Source organism: Amblyraja radiata, chromosome 37 (assembly GCF_010909765.2).
Source record: "Amblyraja radiata isolate CabotCenter1 chromosome 37, sAmbRad1.1.pri, whole genome shotgun sequence".
NCBI classification, from domain to species: domain Eukaryota; kingdom Metazoa; phylum Chordata; class Chondrichthyes; order Rajiformes; family Rajidae; genus Amblyraja; species Amblyraja radiata.
The window spans coordinates 20,793,628-20,815,767 of NC_045992.1; the positions used below are offsets into that span (position 1 = coordinate 20,793,628).

General features: G+C 44.8%; 2 non-coding genes across 2 annotated transcripts; both read left to right on the plus strand.

The window, feature by feature from the left end:
• Window positions 1-7,706: 7,706 nt before the first annotated feature.
• Window positions 7,707-7,789, plus strand: trnal-cag. The gene has a single exon. It is a non-coding gene; the product is annotated as a tRNA-Leu (tRNA).
• An 11,272-nt stretch (window positions 7,790-19,061) lies between these two features.
• Window positions 19,062-19,133, plus strand: trnah-gug. The gene has a single exon. It is a non-coding gene; the product is annotated as a tRNA-His (tRNA).
• Window positions 19,134-22,140: the final 3,007 nt, after the last annotated feature.

Below are 22,140 nucleotides of genomic sequence, written 5' to 3' on the forward strand. Positions count from 1 at the left end.
AAGAATCACTTGCCAGTCAATCTTGGCAAATTCACGTCTCATACCTCAAAGTTACCTTTCTTTAAGGCAGAACCCTTGTTTCTGAATTAACAATGTCACTCTCCATCCTAATGAAGAACTCAACCATATTATGGTCACAACAAAACTGCTGACTAACCCTTCCTCATTACTCAATACCCAGTCTAGAATAGCCTGCTCTCTCGTCGGTTCCTCTACATGTTGGTTTAGAAAACTATCCCGCATACATTCCAAGAAATCCTCTTCCTCAGCACCCCAGCCAATTTGCTTCACCCTATCTAATGTAGATTGAAGTCACCCATTATAACTGTTTTACCATTGTTGCACGCATTTCTAATTTCCTGTTTGATGCCATGACCATCTCTACTACTACTGTTATGTGGCCTGTACACAACACCCACTAGCGTTTTCTGCCCCTTAGTGTTTCGCAGCTCTACCCATATCGATTCCACATCCTCAAAGCTAATGTCATTCCTCTCAATTGCGTTAATCCCCTCTCTAACCAGCAACGCTACCCCACCTCCTTTTCCTTTCTGTCTGTCCCTCCTGAATATTGAATATCCCTGAGTGTTCAGCTCCCAGCCTTGGGCTCCCTGGAGCCACGTCTCCGTGATCCCAACTATATCATTATCATTAATAGCCATCTGGACATTCAACTCATCCACCATATTACGAATGCTCCTTTTTATGCAACAATATTTATGCAACAAGCCTGACGAGTAAAGTATTTGAACTCGGGGCATGGATAGGTACACATGGACCTCAAGTAGCCAACGGGAATTAAACAAAAAAAGTATGACAGGTGATTTCAGGCAACGTCAAGACTAATATGATTGTCATGTGAGGGAGACTTTAACTGGCCCGATAGGGACTGAGTTTGCCATAGCGCCACATGGTTACAATTTGTCAAGTGTAATCAGGAAAGTTTTCTCGAAAACTATTAAGGGAGCCCTAATACGGAGAGGTCAATTATTCATCTTTGTTTCGCGAATTGAACGCTTGCTAGTTTGCGATAGTTTTAGGACCATTGACTATAGTTTTGTGGGCATTTACATGGTAAGGACTGGTCCACATATCAGTGTTCTAAATTGTGGCAAAACCAAATTTAATGGGATATGACCGAAGTTTGTAAAAGTTAATTGGGTAGGTTGTTTACAGGCGATTGGACGACCGGAAAGTAGAATGCTTTGGTTCGTTCTATATTGAGAGTTCAATGTATGCATGATCCCGTTAGCGTATATGGCGAGGCAATTTTCAGCAAGGAGCCTTGGGTTATGAGGGAAATTGAGGGTCTGGTCAGGGAAAAAGAGGCATGGGTCAGGTTTAGACAACTAGGATCGCGTGTATCCCTGGAGCAGTAGAGCGTGCTTTGTATTATACATAAGAAGTAAATCAGAAGTGCAAGAACGGGACACGAAAGATCTCCGGGAGATATCAAGAAGAATTGAAACGGATATGTTCATCTGAGGAAAAAGGGTGACTTGCGTGTGACTTCAGAAACCGTAGTGACGGGCTATGTGTGAAGCTGCAGGATTTATACAACGTCTCAATGAATAGTCCTCTTCATTTTTTCATTATCTCCCTATGGCTCTATGGTACTTATTATCACATAGTCAAATTATTGATTTTGCATACAATTCAGTAAAATCATACGATACATAAGGACAATTATAAATTAGTACGAACGTGCAACTGACTGTCCCTCTCTGATCCTGACCCATTGTCGGGCGTGCGTTCCTCTACGTGAATGTGACATCTCCTGACATCTCCTATATAGTCTGAAGAAGGGTTTCGGCCCGAAACGTCGCCTATTTCCTTCGCTCCATAGATGCTGCTGCACCCGCTGAGTTCCTCCAGCAATTTTGTGTACCTTCTCCTGTATATTCATGGGTTTGTTTCTCCGAGTTTATCTGTGTCTGTTTATATGACACGTGAGTCTTACGTTCCAGACTATGTCTATGCCTGCCGCTATCATTTAGATCGGCTTCATTCTTCCCTGTGTCTGCCTGGCTGTGTAATTGTGTCTGCCTGCCTGCCTCTGTATTTCTCTGTAATGACTTAACCCTTCTGGGTTTTTTTCCATCCATCATTCTCGTTTATGTGATCCGCCTCCCGCTGTAAACGGGAAGGTCCCGGATGCCGCGGCAGCGGGAGTTCGTGTTCCTCCGAATGGCTGGTATCGGAATCCCCAACATGCCCCTGGCATTACGGGTGATGATTGTCGCTCGGGAACCGCGGATCTTTAGACGGCGGAGTTGGTACGCTGAGGCAGCGACGGAAAGAGGAAACAAGGTTGCAGGGAGATGGAATATTCACCATCATTTATCTAGAGCACTGGAGCTGATCAGGAAGCTCTGCAAGTGTACATTGAAATACCCAAGCGTCACACGCCATTTTCGGCCAAGTGCTCATGCCAGTTATTTATCTCGTTGCCATTTTGGTTCTGTAATGGAATAAATGTTAATTCCGAGAAGGGGTGTCTAACACTTAGTTTGCATTTTCAACAGCTTATCTATCCCTTAATCCCTCACGACGAATGAAACATTATCGCATGAGACTCTGGCGTATATATGGAGATCAGAATTCAAATGAAACACACACACACGCAAATGCACATAGGAACATGGTGGTTGAATTCAGGTTACTATTCCTTTCTAGACACAAAATGCTGGAGTAACTCAGCGGGACAGGCAGCAACTCCAGCTGGGTGACGCTTCGGGTCGAGACCCTTCTTCAGACCGTTTCCTTCTCTTCCGCTGAGATACTCCAGCTATTTGTGTCTATCTTCGGTTTAAACCAACATCTGCAGTTCATTCCTATATATTATTGCTGTCCATTCTGAATGTAGCACGGGTGAATGTAGGCCCTGGACGGAAAGGTATGCTTCCTACATTAACATACCCAATAGCAAGCCTAATCCTCAGAGTGACGCAGCGGCACAATTATGTTCGCCAGTACTACCATCGGACGGGATATGACTTCCATAGCCCTTATCTGCTGACAGCACGTTTTCCCTAATATATTCTCACTGATAGTGTAGTATTCCTCCAGCACTATTTGGTACGACAATGCAATACAGCCATAATTAGAGACCTTGCCGCTGAGCGAAAACTTTAGTTCGGCGCTGTATCAGTACAAACCTCCCAACACTGCTTCCACATCGTTCACATAGGGAAAAGGTTCAAAGGTTCAAAGGTTGATTTATTGTCACATACACCTAGATGTAGTGAAATTATTTTTGCCAATGCAGCACATTAAAAAGGAATACAAAGATAACAATAATAAATAGCTTTAACATAAAAAACATCCCCCCACAATGGTTCCCATTATGGGGGAAGGCACAAAGTCCAGTTCCATCCCCAATGTCCACCCATAGTCGGGCCTATTGAGGCCTCCACAGTTGCCTCTACGGAGGCCCGATGTTCCAGGCCGTGCTCGCCGGGTGATGATGTTCCGGCGTCGGGAGATTCCTCCCAGCGGCATGGGAACCCTGGAACGGCCGCCTCCCTACTCGAGACCGTGGCTTCCGGAGCCGACAAGGCCGCGCCGAATGGAGCTCAACTGGCGATCTCGTCGCGAGATCCCAGGCTCCCGATGGAAAGTTCAGCTCCGCCGCCCGCAGCTCCGCGATGTTTTTAACGCAGGTCCCAGCTCACCGGAGTTCCAGCGCGGCTACTCAGGCAAGGCACCGCCCACCCCGCAATGGCGCTCCAGCGCTGCACCGCCGTCCTCACACCCGCAGCTCCGCCGCCGCCGCCGATGCCGCCGCCGATGCCCAGGCTCTGGACGGCCCCGTCGCTCCTCGGACCCGCCGCTCCGCAGCCGCCGCCGATGCCGCCGATGCCGATGCCGAGGCTCCGGGCGGTCCCCTCAGGAAATGCCGCTCCAGGCCCGCTGGTAGGCCGCGAGGACGGGTCGAAAGTGCAGCCCGGAGAAAAGCTGCATCTCCGACTAGGTAGGGACCCTGAAAATTAGTTTCCCCCTCCCCCCCCCCCCCCCCCCATACCTCCCCACACATAAAAGAAAGCTGGAACTCCTTAAAAAACAAAACACTAAACTAACTAAAAATAAGAAAAAAGAAATGAAAAACAGACAGCTGCAGGCTACAGGTCGGCGCCAACAGGAAAACATGAAATAGTGAAGTGGAATGACTTCTCTCGATTTTCTCGAAGAAAGATGAAATCCCATATTTGAATGTATGGACTACCAGATTGTTGTTTTCTATTAATCTTCTTATAAGACATTGTTTTCACATCGGCGCCAGATATTTTCGATTGGAATCCCCGGGAGATTGATCCCGGGCAGTGGAACAGAGAGAGGGAAACGATTCGCCTCGTCGCTTTCTCTTGACAATTTATAATATACTTCGCGACTGCTTCCAATCCTCTCTCTCTCTGCATGGTGACGGAAGCTCACTGTAGTTGACATAGTCTAAACATCTCCCTGCCGTTTCTGGACTCAACCACACTCGCTTCTCACCCTACCTCCAATTCCCCCGTCAACGCCGCATCTGCGCCCATGATAATGTTTCCCTCTTCTATTATAGATTAGGCTCACAGTGGGTTCTCCTCGACATCCCACAGAAGTAAGAGCAACGCCTGAGGAACGACGGCAAGCTCCATGCTCACCATCAGCCGGGAAACCATTGAAACCACCAGAGAAAAGGACCATATAAAAAGCCAGATTTTTTTTTTGCATTTGGCTTTGGGAGCGGTCACATTTCCCTTTTCGTTCACTGATTGAGTTATTTTCGTTTTCTCCTTTGACGGCTGTTTACGCTCTGCCGAATTTTGTGACATGTGAATTTTCGAATTATAATATCTTTCCAGAGAAGGAAATTTGCAATATTTATTGCTATTCCTGCAAAGATAAGCGATGAATGTGCACAAGTTCAAGTTCAAGTTCGCGTTTATTGTCACATAACCAAATAAAGTACAATGAAATTTGAGTTACCATGCAGGCATATAAAGTGAAAATAACACAATACACACATACATTTAGATTTACTAGAATGTTGCCTGGGTTTCAACAACTAAATTACAGAGATAGGTTGAATAAGTTAGGTCTTTATTCTCTGGAGCGCAGAAGGTTAAGGGGGGGACTTGATAGAGGTCTTTAAAATTATGTGAGGGATAGACAGAGTTGACGTGATCAAGCTTTTCCCTTTGAGAATAGGGAAGATTCAAACAAGAGGACATGACTTCAGAATTAAGGGACAGAAGTTTAGGGGTAACATGAGGGGGAACTTCTTTACTCAGAGAGTGGTAGCGGTGTGGAATGAGCTTCCAGTGGAAGTGGTGGCGGCAGGTTCGTTGGTATAATTTCAGAATAAATTGGATAGGCATATGGATGAGAAGGGAATGGAGGGTTATGGTATGAGTGCAGGCAGGTGGGACTAAGGGAAAAACATTGTTCGGCGCGGACTTATAGGGCCGAGATGGCCTGTTTCCGTGCTGTAATTGTTATATGGTTATATGGTTATAAAATAAAATGTAACATAAACCAGCACCACAGTGGAATCAACATTCCTCACCGTGATGGAATGCAATAAAGTTCAATCATCTTTTTCTTTGCTCACCGTGGTCACACTTGAACCCTCCGCAGTTGCCGTCGCCGACGGCCCGATGTCCAGGCCCTCTCCCGGGATGATCGACATTCCGGTGTCGGAGAGGATGCCGTAAACATGTTCCCGGTGTTGTTGGAGTCCAGAACTAGAGGTCACATGTTACGTATAAGGGGTAGGACATTTAGAAATGAGATGAGGAAAAGCTTTTTTCAGCCAGAGTTGTGAATTTGTGGAATGCTCTAGCGCAGAAGGCAGTGGAGGGCGTTGCATTCAAAACAAAGTTAGATTGAGTTCCTATGGCTAGCGGAATAAATGAATATGGGGAAAATACAGAAACGGGGATCTGATTGTGGATGATCAGCCATGATCACATTGAATGGCGGTGCTGGCTCGAAGGGCCGAAGGGCCTACTCCTGCAACTATTCTCTATGTATCTGTGTATCTATGGACCGAAGTCCATTTGCGCAGGACAAGTTTCCTCCAGTGGCAACATTACTCCCCGAAAGAGTGGTTGTGATAGAATAAATTAGAAACGGTTTAGTTCAGAGTGATTTCACGGAGAGCTATCCAAACAATGGACACCATACATGAACGAGTGGTAGTTTGGTTGCAGTAAATAAGCAAGTTGCATAACCGCACACGCCAACAATCGGGTAAAGGTCTCATTCCGCAATGGTATATTTAATTTGAATCTTGTAAATCACATACTTTCCATCCAACACCAAAGCACGAGGGAAAGCACTTTGCATCCAACCACAAAGCACGAGGGTGTACACCATTTCTGCCTGTGCGAGTAATCGGCATGTTAAAGTAATTGAAAAGAACCATGATGTTCCCAAAACAAGACAATAGCTCTCAGAATTGGGAGAGTATTAGAAATCGACAAACGATGATGAATAACTGACAGTGGAAAATGAAGAGAGAACACAAAATTAAATGTACGAAAGTTAAACGCAGTCTGTAAAGAGTTGGAACGAAATTCCAAACATGTCTGAAATGGGACTAGGTGGCCGAGAGGTAAAGGCGATGGACTAGCCACCGTGATTTGTATGCGGAACCTCGTCGTTAGCTGTTGAGAATTTCGGCAGACCTATTGTTGATAAGTTTCAATTGGAGATACATCATGGAACAGGCCAATCGGTCAACTGAGTTGAAAGCGACCACCACCTTTCACTAGTTATTTGCTGTTCCACTTTCCAATTCACTACACACTAGGGGCAATTTGCAGATGCCAATTAAACTACAAATCCGCGCGTCTTTCGGGTATGGGAGGAAACCGGAGGATACCACACAGAGAAAATTACAAATAATAAAACCATATCGAAATATGAAGTTTTCTCATCGTCACGAAATATCGCGCAGGCCAGTCTGCATTATGATCCGGCAAACATAATGTGACATTTGGAAAGTCTCGCCACAATCGTTCGTGTAGGAATGCAATTAATAACGAGAAAGTTGGGGTGAATATTAGGGCTGCTTTTCTTTCTCAGACATGGGCAGGGTAGAGAGTCCGAATTGTTTTCTCTCAGTGTTGATATATCAAAACCCGTGCGGGGCAAAGCTTTAACAAGGATAACTCGCGCGTTCTTGGAACCCAGCGGCGGTGGTAGAGGCAGATATCATAGTGGCGTTTAAGCAATTTTTGCTTAAGCAGATGGAGATACAGAGCATGTACCGATACAGATCACTTTCAGGGTGATAATGGATTATCTTGGCTTCATGAACGGCAGATACTGAGGGCCGAACGGCTGATCCTGTGCTGAATGTTCTGTGTTTTTGTTTCTTCTCTCGTCCTGCTTTAGAACATCTATTACCAAAGCCACGTTCAGTCAGATTTTCAGTATTTAATGGGAGATAATTTTTAAAAGATGCGGATTTGCTTCTCCAGAGATATCGAACAGATAACGGTGGACATAAAGCACAGAGTGGATCAAACACGGTCCAATTGCGTAGTGGGGCAGCATGGCTATGATACCATGGCGGAGTAGATAATTGTAACGTTAACTATCCCGTCCTATCTGACGTAACATCGAATAGATGTGAACAATTTGCAATGTGATGTTTTGTCTAGTGATGGACATCAGAACAGATTAGGTGGGGAAGAGGTTCCACACAATAGGTGGTCAGGATGGCCGAGCGGTCTAAGGCGCTGCGTTCAGGTCGCAGTCTCCACTGGAGGCGTGGTTTCGAATCCCACTCCTGACAAATTTACAATTTACGCACAGTTCTTCTTCTGCGAGGTTTCTTGACTTCTATTATCCGTCCTTCTATTCGCCGATCACAACCCATCTCGCTTAATTTTTACAAGATCTATCGTATTTCCTGAACTCACCCTTGCCTTTATCGATCCAAAATAAGACGAAACGCGCTTTCCACCATTGAACTGATCCGTCATATTACTAATCTCCTTTTTGTTCTCGACATTTATTGATGGCGTTGCTTAACGAACACAAAGGCGGAAAAAGAATTGGTTAACTGGACGAATGCAACACTACGATCCTACATATATAAGCTATGCAACTGCCTGTTCGCATACCGCCTTCTCCATGACACCCCAGCGCTGTTATCGGCACAAACCAACCTCACCCCATCCACTGGATATTTCCCCTGCAACTGCAGAAGGTCCAAGACTTGCCCATTCATCATCTCCTTCACCATTAACCACGCTCTGAAACAGCACTTTCAGAAAAAACAGAGATACATGTGATACATGCACTTCGTCCAACGTGGTCTAGTACATTCCACGCCTGCCCTGAAAGTAATCATGCAGGTATAGTAGGCAGTAAAGACAGTTAATGGAATGTTGACCTTCATTGCGAGATGATGTAAGTTTAGGAGCAAGGAGGTCCAACTGCATTTGTACAGGGCCCTGGTGATACCGCACCTGGAGTATTGTGTGCAATTTTGGTCTCCTAATTTCATGAAGGGTATTATTGTTATTGCGAGAGTGCAGCGTAGGTTCACCAGGTTGATTCCCGTGATGGCGGGAGAGACATATAATGAAATAATGCGTCGACTGGGCTTGTATTCACTGCAATTTCGGATCAGTGGAGTTCTTATCGAATAATTCTCTAATTTTTAAAGGATTGGAGAGGTTAGATATAGAAAACATATTCCCGACGTTGGAGGAATCCGGAATCGGGGGGGGGGAGGGGGTTGGGGGGGGGGGGGGGGGGAGGTTAACAGTTTACGTATACGGGGTAGGACATTTAGAACTGAGAAGAGGAAAATCATTTTCTGCCAGAGTAGTGAATTTGTGGAATTCTCTGCATCAGAAGGCAGTGGAGCCGATGCATTCAAAATAGGGTTAGATAGGCTCTTAAGGCTAGTGGAATCAATGGATATGGGGAGAAGACACAAACGGGGTGCTGATTGTGGATGAGCAGCCATGATCTCATTGAATGGCGGTGCTGGCTCGAAAGGCCGAATGGCCTACTCCTGCCCCCAATTGTCTATGGATCTATGTATCTATGGACAGAATGTTTAGTGTCCATTTGCTCCGGCCAAGTATCCTCCAGTGATAAATTTCTCTCCGAAAGATTGAATGTGGTCGGATGGACAAGAAATGGTTTAGTTTACAGTGATTCCACGTAGAGCTATCCAAACAATGGAAACACACATGAACGAGTGGTAGTTTGGTTGCAGTAAATGAGCAAGATGTATTATCACGCACGCCAACAATCGGCTAAATGTCTCATTTCGCAATGGGATATTTAATTGACACCTTGTAAATCACATACTTTCCATCCAACCCAAAGCAGGAAGGGAATGCGTTTACACCTTTTCTGCCTGCGCGAGTAATCGGCATGTTAAAGTAATTGAAAAGAACCATGATGTTCCCAAAACAAAACAATATGCATCAGAATTGGGAGTGTATCAGAAATCGACAAAATATGACTAAATAACCGTCAGTGGAAAATGAAGCGAGAACACTTCATTAAATGTACGAAAGTTAAAAGCAATCTGTAAAAGTTGTAATCCAAACAGACCAGAAATGTGCTCAGGTGGCCGAGAGGTTAAGGCGATGGACTGCGAGCCCATTGTGATTTGCACGCGGATTTTCGAATCCCTTCCTCGTCGTGAGCTGTTGTGACTTTCGGCAGAGATACAGTGGATGAGTTTAGACTGGAGATACAACGTGCAACAGGTCAAACGGACAGCCGAGTGGAAACCGACCCGTTCACTCTATTTCTTTGTTGTCCACTTTCCTATCCCCTAAACTAGGGACAATTTACAGATGCCAATTAAAGTACAAACCCGTACGTCATGTGGGTGTGGGGGGAAACCGGAGGACACCACACTAATTACCGCACAAAATAATAAAAACAATTCGAAATATGAACTTTTCTCATAGTCAAGCAATATCGCACTGGCCAGTCTGCCTTATGACCCGGAAAACATAAGGTAACATTTGGAAAATCTCCCCACATTTGTTCGGATACGAATGCAATTAATGACGAGAAAGTTGAGTGTGAATATCCGGGTTAATTTTCTTTCTCCGACATAGTCAAGGTAAAGAGTCAGAACATTTTTTTCCCAGTGTTGATTTATAAAACCCGTGCGGGGCAAAGATTTTTCAGAGATACTCGTGAGTTCTTGGAAAGCCACCGGTGGTGGTCGAGGCAGATAGTATAGTAGCGTTTAAGCGTCTTTTGCATAACCAGATGGAGATACAGGCCATTTAGCGACACAGACCACTTTCAGGCCGTTAACATATCGTCTTGGCTTCATGAACGGCGCACTCATTGAGGGCCGAACGGCTGATCCTGTGCTGAATTGTCTATGTGTTGTGTTCCTTCTTCTCGTTCTGATTCTGAAATATATTAAGGGAGACTAAACATGTTCAGTCAGATTTTATTTGAATGTTCGTGGGATAAGGTGCTCCTACTGAGGAGTACAGAGGAGATTTACTAGAATGTTGCCTGTGTTTCAGCAACTAAGTTACAGAGAAAGGTTGAACAAGTTAGGGCTTTATTCTTTGGAGCGCAGAAGGTTAAGGGGGGACTTGATAGAGGTTTTTAAAATGATGAGAGGGATAGACAGAGTTGACGTGGAAAAGCTTTTCCCACTGAGAGTAGGGAAGATTCAAACAAGGGGACATGACTTGAGAATTAAGGGACTGAAGTTTAGGGACTGAATATTTTCCCTGCAATTCCAGAAGGTCCAATACGTGCCCATTCTTCATCTCCTTCGCCATTAACCACGTTCTAAAACAGCGCTTCCAAACAAAGCATGAGATACATGTGCACTTCGTCCAACGCATTACATTCCACACCTGCCCGGAGACAGGAGACCAGGATGGTAGTTTGCCTCCCTGGTGCCAGTGTCAGGGATGTGTCTGAACGTGTCCAAGAAATCCTGAAATGGGAGGGAGAGGAGCCTGAGGTCGTGGTACATATAGGTACCAACGACATAGGTAAAAAAAGAGAAGAGGTCCTGAAAGAAGAATTTAGGGAGTTAGGTAGAGAGTTAAGGAGAAGGACTGCAAAGGTAACCCTCTCAGGATTACTGCCTGTGCCACGCGACAATGAGAGTAGGAATGGAGCGAGGTGGAGGATAAATGAGTTGATGAGGGACTGGTGCAGTGGGTATGGATTCAAGTTTCTGGATCATTGGGACCTCTTTTGGGGAAGGTGCGACCTGTACAGAAAGGATGGGTTGCACTTGAACTCGAGGGCGACCAATATCTTGGCGGGGAGATTTGCAAAGGCTACTGGGGAGACTTTAAACTAGTATGGTTGGGTGGTGGGACTCAAATTGGGAAAGCTAGCAGTCAGTGTGTGAGGCAGGAGGCAGAGAATGGTAGCACCCTGACCCAAAATGTAGGAGAGAGAAGAAAAAGACAATAAACAGAGAATAAGAGACGGTGGGTTTCTTAAATGTGTATATTTTAATGCTAGGAGCATTGTAAGAAAGGTGGATGAACTTAGAGCCTGGATTGACACCTGGAAGTATGATGTTGTGGCGATCAGTGAAACATGGTTGCAGGAGGGCTGTGATTGGAAACTAAATATTCCAGGATTTCGTTGCTGCAGGTGTGATAGAATTGGAGGGGCAAGAGGTGGAGGTGTTGCATTGCTTATCAGGGAAGATATTACAGCAGTGCTTTGGCAGGATAGATTAGAGGGCTCGTCTAGGGAGGCTATTTGGGTGGAACTGAGAAATGGGAAAGGGGTAGCAACACTTATAGGGGTGTATTATAGACCGCCAAATGGGGAGCGAGAATTGGAAGAGCAAATATGTAAGGAGATTGCAGATATTAGTAGTAAGCACAAGGTAGTGATTGTGGGAGATTTCAATTTTCCACACATAGACTGGGAAACACATTCTGTAAATGGGCTGGATGGGTTGGAGTTTGTAAAATGTGTGCAGGATAGTTTTTTGCAGCAATACATAGAAGTACCTACTAGAGAAGGGGCGGTGCTGGACCTCCTGTTAGGAAATGAGACGGGTCAGGTGGCAAAGGTATGCGTTGGGGAACAGTTCGGGACCAGTGATCACAATACCAGTAGTTTCAATATAATTATGGAGAGGGTCAGAACTGGACCTAGGGTTGAGATTTTTGATTGGAGAACGGATAACTTTGAGGAGATGCGAAAGGATTTAAAATGAGTAAATTGGGACAGTTTGTTTTTATAGGAAAGATGTGGAAGAGAAATGGAAGACATTTAAAGCTGAAATTTTAAGAGTACAGAATGTTTATGTCCCTGTTTGGTTGAAAGGAAATAGTAAAAATTGGAAAGAGCCATGGTTTTCAAGGGAGATTGGACACTTGGTTCGGAAAAAGAGAGAGATCTACAATAATTATAGGCAGCATGTGTAAATGAGGTGCTTGAGGAGTATAAATAATGTGTAAATGAGGTTGCTTTGGCAAGTAAGGTGAAAGTAAATCCAAAGGGTTTCTACAGCTATAGTAATAGCAAAAGGATAACGAGGGATAAAATTGGTCCATTAGAGAGTCAGAGTGGACAGCTATCTGCAGAGCCAAAAGAGATGGGGGAGATATTGAACAATTTATTTTCTTCGGTATTCACCAAGGAGAATGATATTGAATTATGTGAGGTAAGGGAAACAAGTAGAGTAGCTATGGAAACTATGAGATTCAAAGAAGAGGAAGTACTGACACTTTTGAGAAATATAAAAAGGGATAAGTGTCCAGGTCCGGACAGGATATTCCCTAGGACATTGAGGGAAGTTAGTGTAGAAATAGCAGGGGCTATGACAGAAATATTTCAAATGTCATTAGAAACGGCAATAGTGCCGGATTTGCGTACTGCGCATGTTGTTCCATTGTTTAAAAGGGGGTCTAAGAGTAAACCTAGCAATTATAGACCTGTTAGTTTGACGTCAGTGGTGGGCAGATTAATGCAAAGGATACATAGAGATAATGTATATAAGCATCTGGATAAACAGAGTCTGATTAGGAACAGTCAACATGGATTTGTGCCTGGAAGGTCATGTTTGACTAATCTTCTTGAATTTTTTGAAGAGGTTACTCGGGAAATTGATGAGGGTAATGGGGCTTTTTCACGGGGCGAGTTGACGCAAGATGTCACCAGAGTGGAGTGGTCGTGGTCCCGCACGAGTGGATGTTGTATATATGGACTTCAGTAATGCCTTTGACAAGGTTCCTCACGGAAGGTTGGTTAAGAAGGTTCAATGGTTGGGTATTAATGGTGGAGTAGCAAGATGGATTCAACAGTTGCTGAATGGGAAATGTCAGAAGGTAATGGTGGATGGTTGTTTGACAGGTTGGAGGCCAGTGACAAGTGGGGTGCCACAGGGATCTGTGTTGGGTCCACTGTTGTTTGTCATGTACATCAATGATCTGGATGATGGTGTGGTAAATTGGATTTGTAAGTATGCAGATGATACTAAGATAGGTGGGGTTGTGGATAATGAAGTAGATTTTTCAAAGTCTACAGAGAGATTTATGCCGGTTGGAAGAGTGGTCTGAAACATGGCAGATGGAGTTCAATGCTGATAAGTGTGAGGTGCTACATCTTGGCAGGACAAATCAAAATAGGACGAACATGGTAAATGGTAGGGAATTGCAGAATGCAGGTGAACAGAGGGCTCTTGGAATAACTGTGCACAGTTCCCTGAAAGTATAATCTCATGTGGATAGGGTGGTAAAGACAGCTTTTGGTGTGCTGGCCTTTATAAATCAGAGCATTGAGTATAGAAGTTGGGATGTAATGAAAAAATTGTCCAAGGCATTGGTCAGGCCAATTCTGGAGTATGGTGTACAATTTTGGTCGCCTAATTATAGGAAGGATGTCAACAAATTAGAGAGACTACAGAGGAGATTTGCTAGAATGTTGCCTGGGTTTCAGCAACTAAGTTACAGAGAAAGGTTGAACAAGTTAGGGCTTTATTCTTTGGAGCGCAGAAGGTTAAGGGGGGACTTGATAGAGGTCTTTAAAATGATGAGAGGGATAGACAGAGTTGACGTAGATAAGCTTTTCCCACTGAGAGTAGGGAAAATTCAAACAAGGGGACATGACTTGAGAATTAAGGGACAGAAGTTTAGGGGTAACATGAGGGGGAACGTCTTTACTCAGAGAGTGGTAGCTGTGTGGAATGAGCTTCCAGTGAAGGTGGTGGAGGCAGGTTCGTTTTTATCATTTAAAAATAAATTGGATAGTTATATGGATGGGAAAGGAATGGAGGGTTATGGTCTGATCGCAGGTATATGGGACTAGGGGAGATTATGTGTTCGGCACGGACTAGAAGGGTCGAGATGGCCTGTTTCCGTGCTGTAATTGTTATATGGTTATGGTTATATGCCTTGAAAGTAAGCATGCAGATATAGTAGGCAGTAAAGACAGCTGGAGAATTGTGTGCAATTTTGGTGTCCTAATTTTAGGAAGGGTATTATTGCTATTGAGGGAATGCAGCGTAGGTTCACCAGATTAATTCCCCGTTTGATCTCTCCCTCCCTTTTTAAAAAGTGGGGTTACATTAGCTACCCTGCAAACCTCAGGAACTACTCCAGAATATAAAGAGTTTCGAAAAAATATCACTAATGCATCCACTATTTCTGGGGCTGCTTTCTTAAGTACTCTGGGATGCAGCCTATCTGGCCCTGGGGATGTATCGACCTTTAATCCATTCAATTCACCTAACACCATTTCCCGGCTAACCTGGTTTTCACTCAGTTCCTCCATCTCATGTGACCCCCGGTTCCGTGTTATTTCCGGCAGATTATTTATGTCTTCCTTAGTGAAGACAGAACCAAAGTAGTTATTCAATTGGTCTGCCATGTCCTTGTTCCACGTGATCACTTAACCTGTTTCTGACTGCAAGGGACCTACATTTGTTTTAACTATTCTTTTTTCTCTTCGCATATCTATAAAAACTTTTGCAGTCAATGTTTATGTTCCCTGCCAGTTTTCTTTCATAATCTATTTTCCCTTTCCTAATTAATGCTGGACTTTGAATTTCTGCCAGTCCTCTGGCAGGCTGCTTTTTCTGGCTAATTTGTATGCTTCATCTTTTGTTTTGATACTATCCCTGACTTCCCTTGTTATCCACGGATGCACTACCTTCCCTGATTTATTCTTATAACACTAATAAAACCAATTAGTGTTTAGTTTATCTAATTTAGATGATGGGGTTATAAGTAACACTGGCAAATTTGCAGATGACACAAAGATGGGTGGCAGTGTGAATAGCTAAGAGGATGCTAGGAGATAGCAGGGTGAATTGGACAGATTGAGTGAGTGGGAAGATGCAGTACATAGTAGATAAGTGTGAGTGTATCCACTTTCGCGCCAAGAACAAGGATGCAGATTATTATCTCAATGGTGTCAGACTCGGTAACGAGTGTCTAAGTGCAACGAGACCTGAGTGTTCTTGTCCACAAGTCACTGAAAGTAAACATGCAGGTGCAGCTGGCAGTGAAGAAAGCTAATTGCATGTTGACATTAATAACGAGAGGATTTCAGTATAGGAGTGAAGAAGTCCTTCGGCAGTTGTACGGGGCACTGCTGAGACAACATCTGTAGAATTATGTGCAGTTTTGGTCTCCTAACTTGAGGAAGGGCATCCTTGTCATTGAGGCAGTCCAGAGTATGTTCACGAGGTTAATTGCAGGAATGGCGGAACAGTCGTAAGAGGAGAGAGTGGAAAGACAGGGCTTGTATTCACTGAAATTTAGAAGGATGAGAGCGGTTCTTCGTGAAACATATAAAACTATAAAAGGACTAGATATAACACTGTGTTCCTCATTTTGCAAATCCTCAACTCAATCCACAGTGACTCTACCTCGTCAGTCCCTATGTCTTCCCTCGCAAGGGACTGAATTCCATTCCACACCAAAAGAGCTACCCCACCTCCTCTGTCCACGTGCCTGTCATTTCTATAGAATATATAACCCTGAATATTAACTTCCCAGACCCGAACTTCCTGCAGCCACGTCTTGGTAATCCACACAATGGCATATCTACCTACCTCTATCTGAGCATCAAGCTCATCTACTTTAATTCTTATACTTCGCGCATTCAAATACAGTATTTTTAATTCCTTACGCATCTCAACATTCACATCGATCCCTACTACACTTCGCCATAATCTCGTATCCCTTTGGGAGCTTTCTTACCCTTTAATTCTGGCGTCATTAACTATCCCTTTACTCCCTTTCCCTTTAACTCCGTCCTTGACAATCCCATTTGACGCCCCCCCCCCCCCCCCTTATTTAGATTAAAACCACCTGTGTTGCAATGGCAACCCTGCCTGCCAGAATGCCGGTCCCCCACCTGTTAAGGTGCAATACGTCCCTTTTGTACAGTTCCCCCTTACTCCAAAACAGATCCCAGCGGTCTAAAAATCTAAATCCCTGCCCCCCTGCACCGGTTCCCCAGCCATACATTCAGGTCCTGTATCTCCCTGTTCCTGCTCTCGCAAGCACGAGGAACTGAAAGCAAATCGGGGAATACCACCCTGGAGGTCCTGCTTTTCACCACATTTCAGAACTCTCTAAAGTCACGCTCCAGACTATTCACCCCCTTCTTTCCGACATCGTCTGTGCCAATATGCACGACAACTTCCGGATTTTCACCTTCGCCCTTGAGGATTTTCCGCACTCTGTTCATGACATCCTGCATCCTGGCACCCGGGAGGCAGCACACCATCGTTGAGTCCGATCTGTTGCCGCAGAAACCTCTGTCCGTACCTCTCACAATGGAGTCTCCAACCACCACTGCGTTGCATGACGTCGGCCTCCTTGGTTTTGACTCAACAGCACTTTTTGCATCGCCTCTCGGACGAACCTGAGGTCATCCACTTGCTACTGCAGTTCCACGACACAGTCCTTCAGGAGCTGTATCTGCATGTACTTCTCACTCTTGAAGCAGCCAGAGGCACCAGCGGTGTCCTTGACCTCCCACATACTGCAAGCATCGCTATGAATCATCTCCTTCTTTCGTCCATCCCTCTCCAGCGTATTGCGTAGTCTCCTCCTCGCCGAAGACACTCGAGCCAAAGACTCACACTTCCCTCACAAGGCCGCTCCCTCACTGCCGCTCCCATAGAGCAGCCTTGTTTATATTCACTGATAAATTGCCTAATTTACCAATTTACCAATTTACAAATCGAATTCTTCAGTTTTAAACTTTGTCCTTTGTGACGTCCTTTCCTCTCCAACGGGCACCAGCCAATCAGTGCGTCTTTCTGCCTCTCCTTGCTGCTACTTCTTCAAAATCCACGTCAGCTCTGTGTTAAGACTGTCTGCGTTTTGCCGCTCTTTTTCAACTGTTTATCCACTCTGACTCACCTTTGTCTCTCCTCCCCCACGGGTTCCAGCCAATCAGTGCATCTTCCTGCTTCTCCTTGTTGCTGCTTTTTCAAGATCCATGTCAGCTCTGTGAAGGAACGAGTTAAACAGGGAGTTGCGAAGAGAATGTTCTCTGTGGAAGGCAGAAAGGGGTGGAGATGGGAAGATGTGATTTGTGTTGGGATCCCGATGGAGGTGGCGAAAATATCGGAGGATTATGTGGTGTATGCGATTGCTGATGGGGTGAAATGTATGGACGAGAGGGACTCTGTCTCTGTTGCCACTTGTGGAGGGTCAGCAAGGGCAGGGCTGCGGGGTATCGAGAAGTGACGAGTGCGGGCCGAATCTATGATGGGAGAAGAGAAACGCTGTTCAATAAAGAAAGCGAACAATCGGATGTCCTCAATGGAACAGCATTCCGTTCAATGGAACAGCAAACCGTTGATAATAATCACGGATGTTGGCCTCGTTTCCGACTTGCATCAGTTAACAGTAGAAGATAAAATGACAGCTCGTATATACTTTCAACCGAGTTTCTGACTAATACATAGGAGCACCAAAGTTTGTAACGAGTAAACAGGTGAAGATTAAATTTAACATTTTAGTACACAAGGGTTAATCGGAAAAGAACCACAAAATCTCAACCTTCAGTGCAACTGCACAGAACCATTCCATGAAATCTGAATGAGGCAGAAAAGGATGGTCAAAATCATCTGAAGAGAGTGACAGAGAGATGGAAGTCAGGTTTGCATTCCAGGTTGGAGGTTTGTAGATCGGAAGACGCCTGGGGTCAGAGCTGGGGACACTCCTTTGCAATATGTGTTACTAAGTGCCATTGCGTTGATTCAGACTTTCTGGGCCATATCGTGAATACATAAATGGAAATAACTCATAGGTTGGTAACACCGGGACGAAGAAGTAGGTACGCTATCGGAATCTGGCCTTGGCGATATAACCTCTTTAATCCTACGAATACATCTCATACCTTCTCCTATGCAATAGTGGTGTAGGATTGTCCTGGCCCTCCATCTATAATGTGCTTCGGCTGCATTAATTAAATTCAGAAGCCCGCATCAGATTAGCGTTAAGAACGGTCTCGATACTAAACGTCACCCATTCCTTCTCTCCTGAGATGCTGCCTTACCTGCTGAGTTACTACAGCTTGGTCTGTCTATTTTCGGTCGAAACCAGCCTGGATTGTGGCTCGCAATATACATGCATATGATACACCGGCCAGTCCAGTAATTATGTTGCTCAGTGGTGAATGATAAAATATTTCACTGGGTTCCAATCTCGTCATATCCTTCACCAGGGCTACCCAAAATTTAGCGATGGAGCGGGTTATTCGTATTTTGGCGTCACGCGCTCTTCGAGAGTTGGTGGGCACTCTGTGGGAGTGTCGAGAACGTTGTGCCTGGGCGAAACATAGTCCACCACTCTCTGGTACGTTGTATTATCCTGCAACCTCCAAAGTTGATTTTAACTATATTGGCTATGCAGTGGAAAGGAAATACCATGATAAATCCATTTATTGCTTCACTAACATCCCAAAGTTCCCTCTTAGACATAAAATGCTGGTGTAACTGAGCGGGACAGGAACCCAGAGCGCTGGTTTATCATTGGTCACAGGAGCGTCAGTGGGTGAGTCACATCAATGTTAGGGGTTTTGACGGCGTTGTGAGCACCCAGCTGAAGTGTGTGGCCGTGATCGTATAGTGGTTAGTACTCTGCGTTGTGGCCGCAGCAACCTCGGTTCGAATCCGAGTCTCGGCAGTCAGTATTTTATAAATTAACATTTCAGCCGCTCGGGCCATTTACTGAAATACATTTAGCCGCCAGCGATTGAAGTTCCTCTGTCCTTCCCGCTTTATGCTGGGAACATTCCTTCTCGCATACACAACTAGCTGGTGAATTTTGTGATGAACTGTATCGACAGATGAACAGGCTCGAGAAAAATCGGGTTCGTCAGACAGAAGCAGCCCGATTGTCTTGGCAATGACACACGATCTCCGCTCACTGAACCAGCCGCTGCCAGCGGAGAGCTCCCGCTCCTCGCAGCAGCCGTGTCTGAATGCGTCTGCCTCACAGTCCCGCTCTCGATTGATGAGTGCAGCCATCCACACCCAACCGACTAGGCAGCTGCCGGTAATGTTCAGAGAAGTACGATTCCCGGATTCCGTGCTACACTGCTATGCCACAGGCTGCCGCTGTGTCCCGGTTGTTTATACAAGTCCACCCACCACATCCCTCCAGTTGGCATTGGGGCCGAGCGTGGGCAGTTTCCACTGTTCACCGGCCAGTGAATCTTGGCAATCCGCGCCCCAATTGCCCAATTCCCAGCAGATGTCTCATGATTCCAGCTGCCTTGACCTGAACCGAGACTTAATATCTCTCTATATCAGCGGCTGTGGCCACCAAACTAGCTGGCGCTCACTGCCTCCATGAATGCTCGCAGGCTGGGGCCATCGACACAGACGGTTGACACCTCTCCTTCGATGCTCCCTGGCAGGGGATTGACTCTCCATGTCTTACTTGATTCCCGATCACAAGCGGATATGGGCCACTGACTGCACGCGTCCCCGCCACCTTCCCAGTCTGCCGCAGGGCGGAGACACCGATTTACCTGGATTCGACGGCACCCCCGGCAACATCCAAGAGGTTGAAAGATGTATCCTAAGTAGAGGCCTCATCTATTGTACCCCTTCCGCCTTCATCTCGAGGAGTTCAAAACCCATTCCAGCTCTTCTGTCGCCTCCGCCTCCGGACCACGGCTCCTACTTTCCAGCCCTACACCATTCCACACAGCATGCTCCCCTCCACCCGCCCTCCGTCCACGATACCTCACCAGCTCCAACCGCCTGCATCCTCAGGTTCTAACGCATGTCCGAACCCCGTCGTTTTCAGCATGATAGAGTGACCTCTTATGCACTGATGCCAGGAGCCATTCCTCACGCGCCTTCGCCCCCCTAAACCATTAACCCACGTACAAATACCCGACGTCTTCGCCCGGTATGGGAGCTTCCGTAAATACGGGTACCAACCTGGGATATGGGTGGCGAAATTTGAGAGTTATTAAAACATAACGAAATACCACAGTATTAACAATGGGCCTACCTATGATCCCTTTGAGCTAATTTGTGATCAAAATCGACAGAAATTTGACCAAGATTTTAGATTTTCAAAATTTAAAAGAAAGCGATAAAAAAATATTTATAAGACATATTAGACATATGGAACACTTACTGATTTCAAAGCTCCCTTACAAAATGTCGGCACCTAATCCACCCACGAGGGCCGTAGTTCTCATCATATTCATTATAATCGCGTACTTTGAATTAAAATAAAAAATTGCGACCAGTGCAAAAACAACCCGTAATAGCGCCATATCCATGACAACTTTACTCAACGGGAGGGACTACAGAATGAGGTTTCGCTAAAGTCGGTGAGCAAACTAGGTTTATATTTCATGCTTTTAAGTTCTATTCATTATTAAGTATTTCAATGGAAAGCTTAAACACAAAATATAAACAAAAAAATGACAATAAATATAAAAACGGTTATTCTGGTTTAATTCACATATTTCACACGTGACCAAATGGACGTTGCAAAAACGTGGGGCATTAGAAAACCATCTTATCGGGTGATAAATGATGACAATCATACGCATAATCAGAATGTGGCTTATATAGATTGAAATGTGGCTTATTTAATTGAAAATTAATGAAATTAATGAAATATTTCTGGTAAAAATCAGCGTAAGGATTTTATGAAATCCTATTTGAAAAACGTCACAAAAAAAGAAATAAAAACAAAACTGATATATAGCTGGTATTTTAATTTGGAAAAACAGATGTATTTATTTTTGCATTTCATTATTTTGGTTATACATCATGATCTATTATACTTAAAATACAGTATATGATACAATGGGAATATTACATAAAAAACAGGAAATAACATGGAAGTTTGGGAAGCTTCAGTTTCTCTGCTGTGCTGTATTTACGGAAACACCAAAATCTCTCCCTCTGGATTTACATTTCACGCCTTCTATTTTTAGCTGACAGCTTTAGTTCCTTTTCACTTTTGCCCTTGTCAATTGGTCAACCTGTCAGCCAACCGCCCCATCCCCTGTGCCCGTTCATCACTTGCGGGTCCCACCACACATTTCTTTTCCAGCTCCTCCCCACCCGACTTTGCTCTCAAATTTGCTCTATGTATTATAATTGAGTTTGAACTATGTCTGGTGTATCTGAGCTATTTGTATGGAATACAAGTCAATGTTCCACGGTACATGTGAATTTAGTCAACTGAAGCGTAAATGAAATCCATGGAAAGGCGCAACGAATCACTGAATATGACCCATGCCCTCACATGCAACTTTGAACTGTCTCTCTCATCACCAGGAGGGAGTTCATCCGTCGCATAGAAAGTCTTGGATGACGGATGCTTGGCATTGATTATTTTTTGATGTATTTTATTTTCAACGTGGAATACTGCATTACATTTGCGATTTAGAGCTTCACCAAAACAATTTCCGTCCTAGAATTAGGTCGAGCATTAAATCAGACATTAAGTGCACTTCAAATATGTTGTGACTGGCGACTGGCGACCTATTTTGCTCTTTGATAGAAAATGTGGCAACGATTGTTATTCTGTTTTACGATCTATCGAGCGTTGTCACGGGCGAAACACAGTTCTGTATTTACAACTAACATTTCCCTACACATTTCCTGTTGGTACCCATATATGTTGTCCCCATAGCATCCTAATCACATGCAGC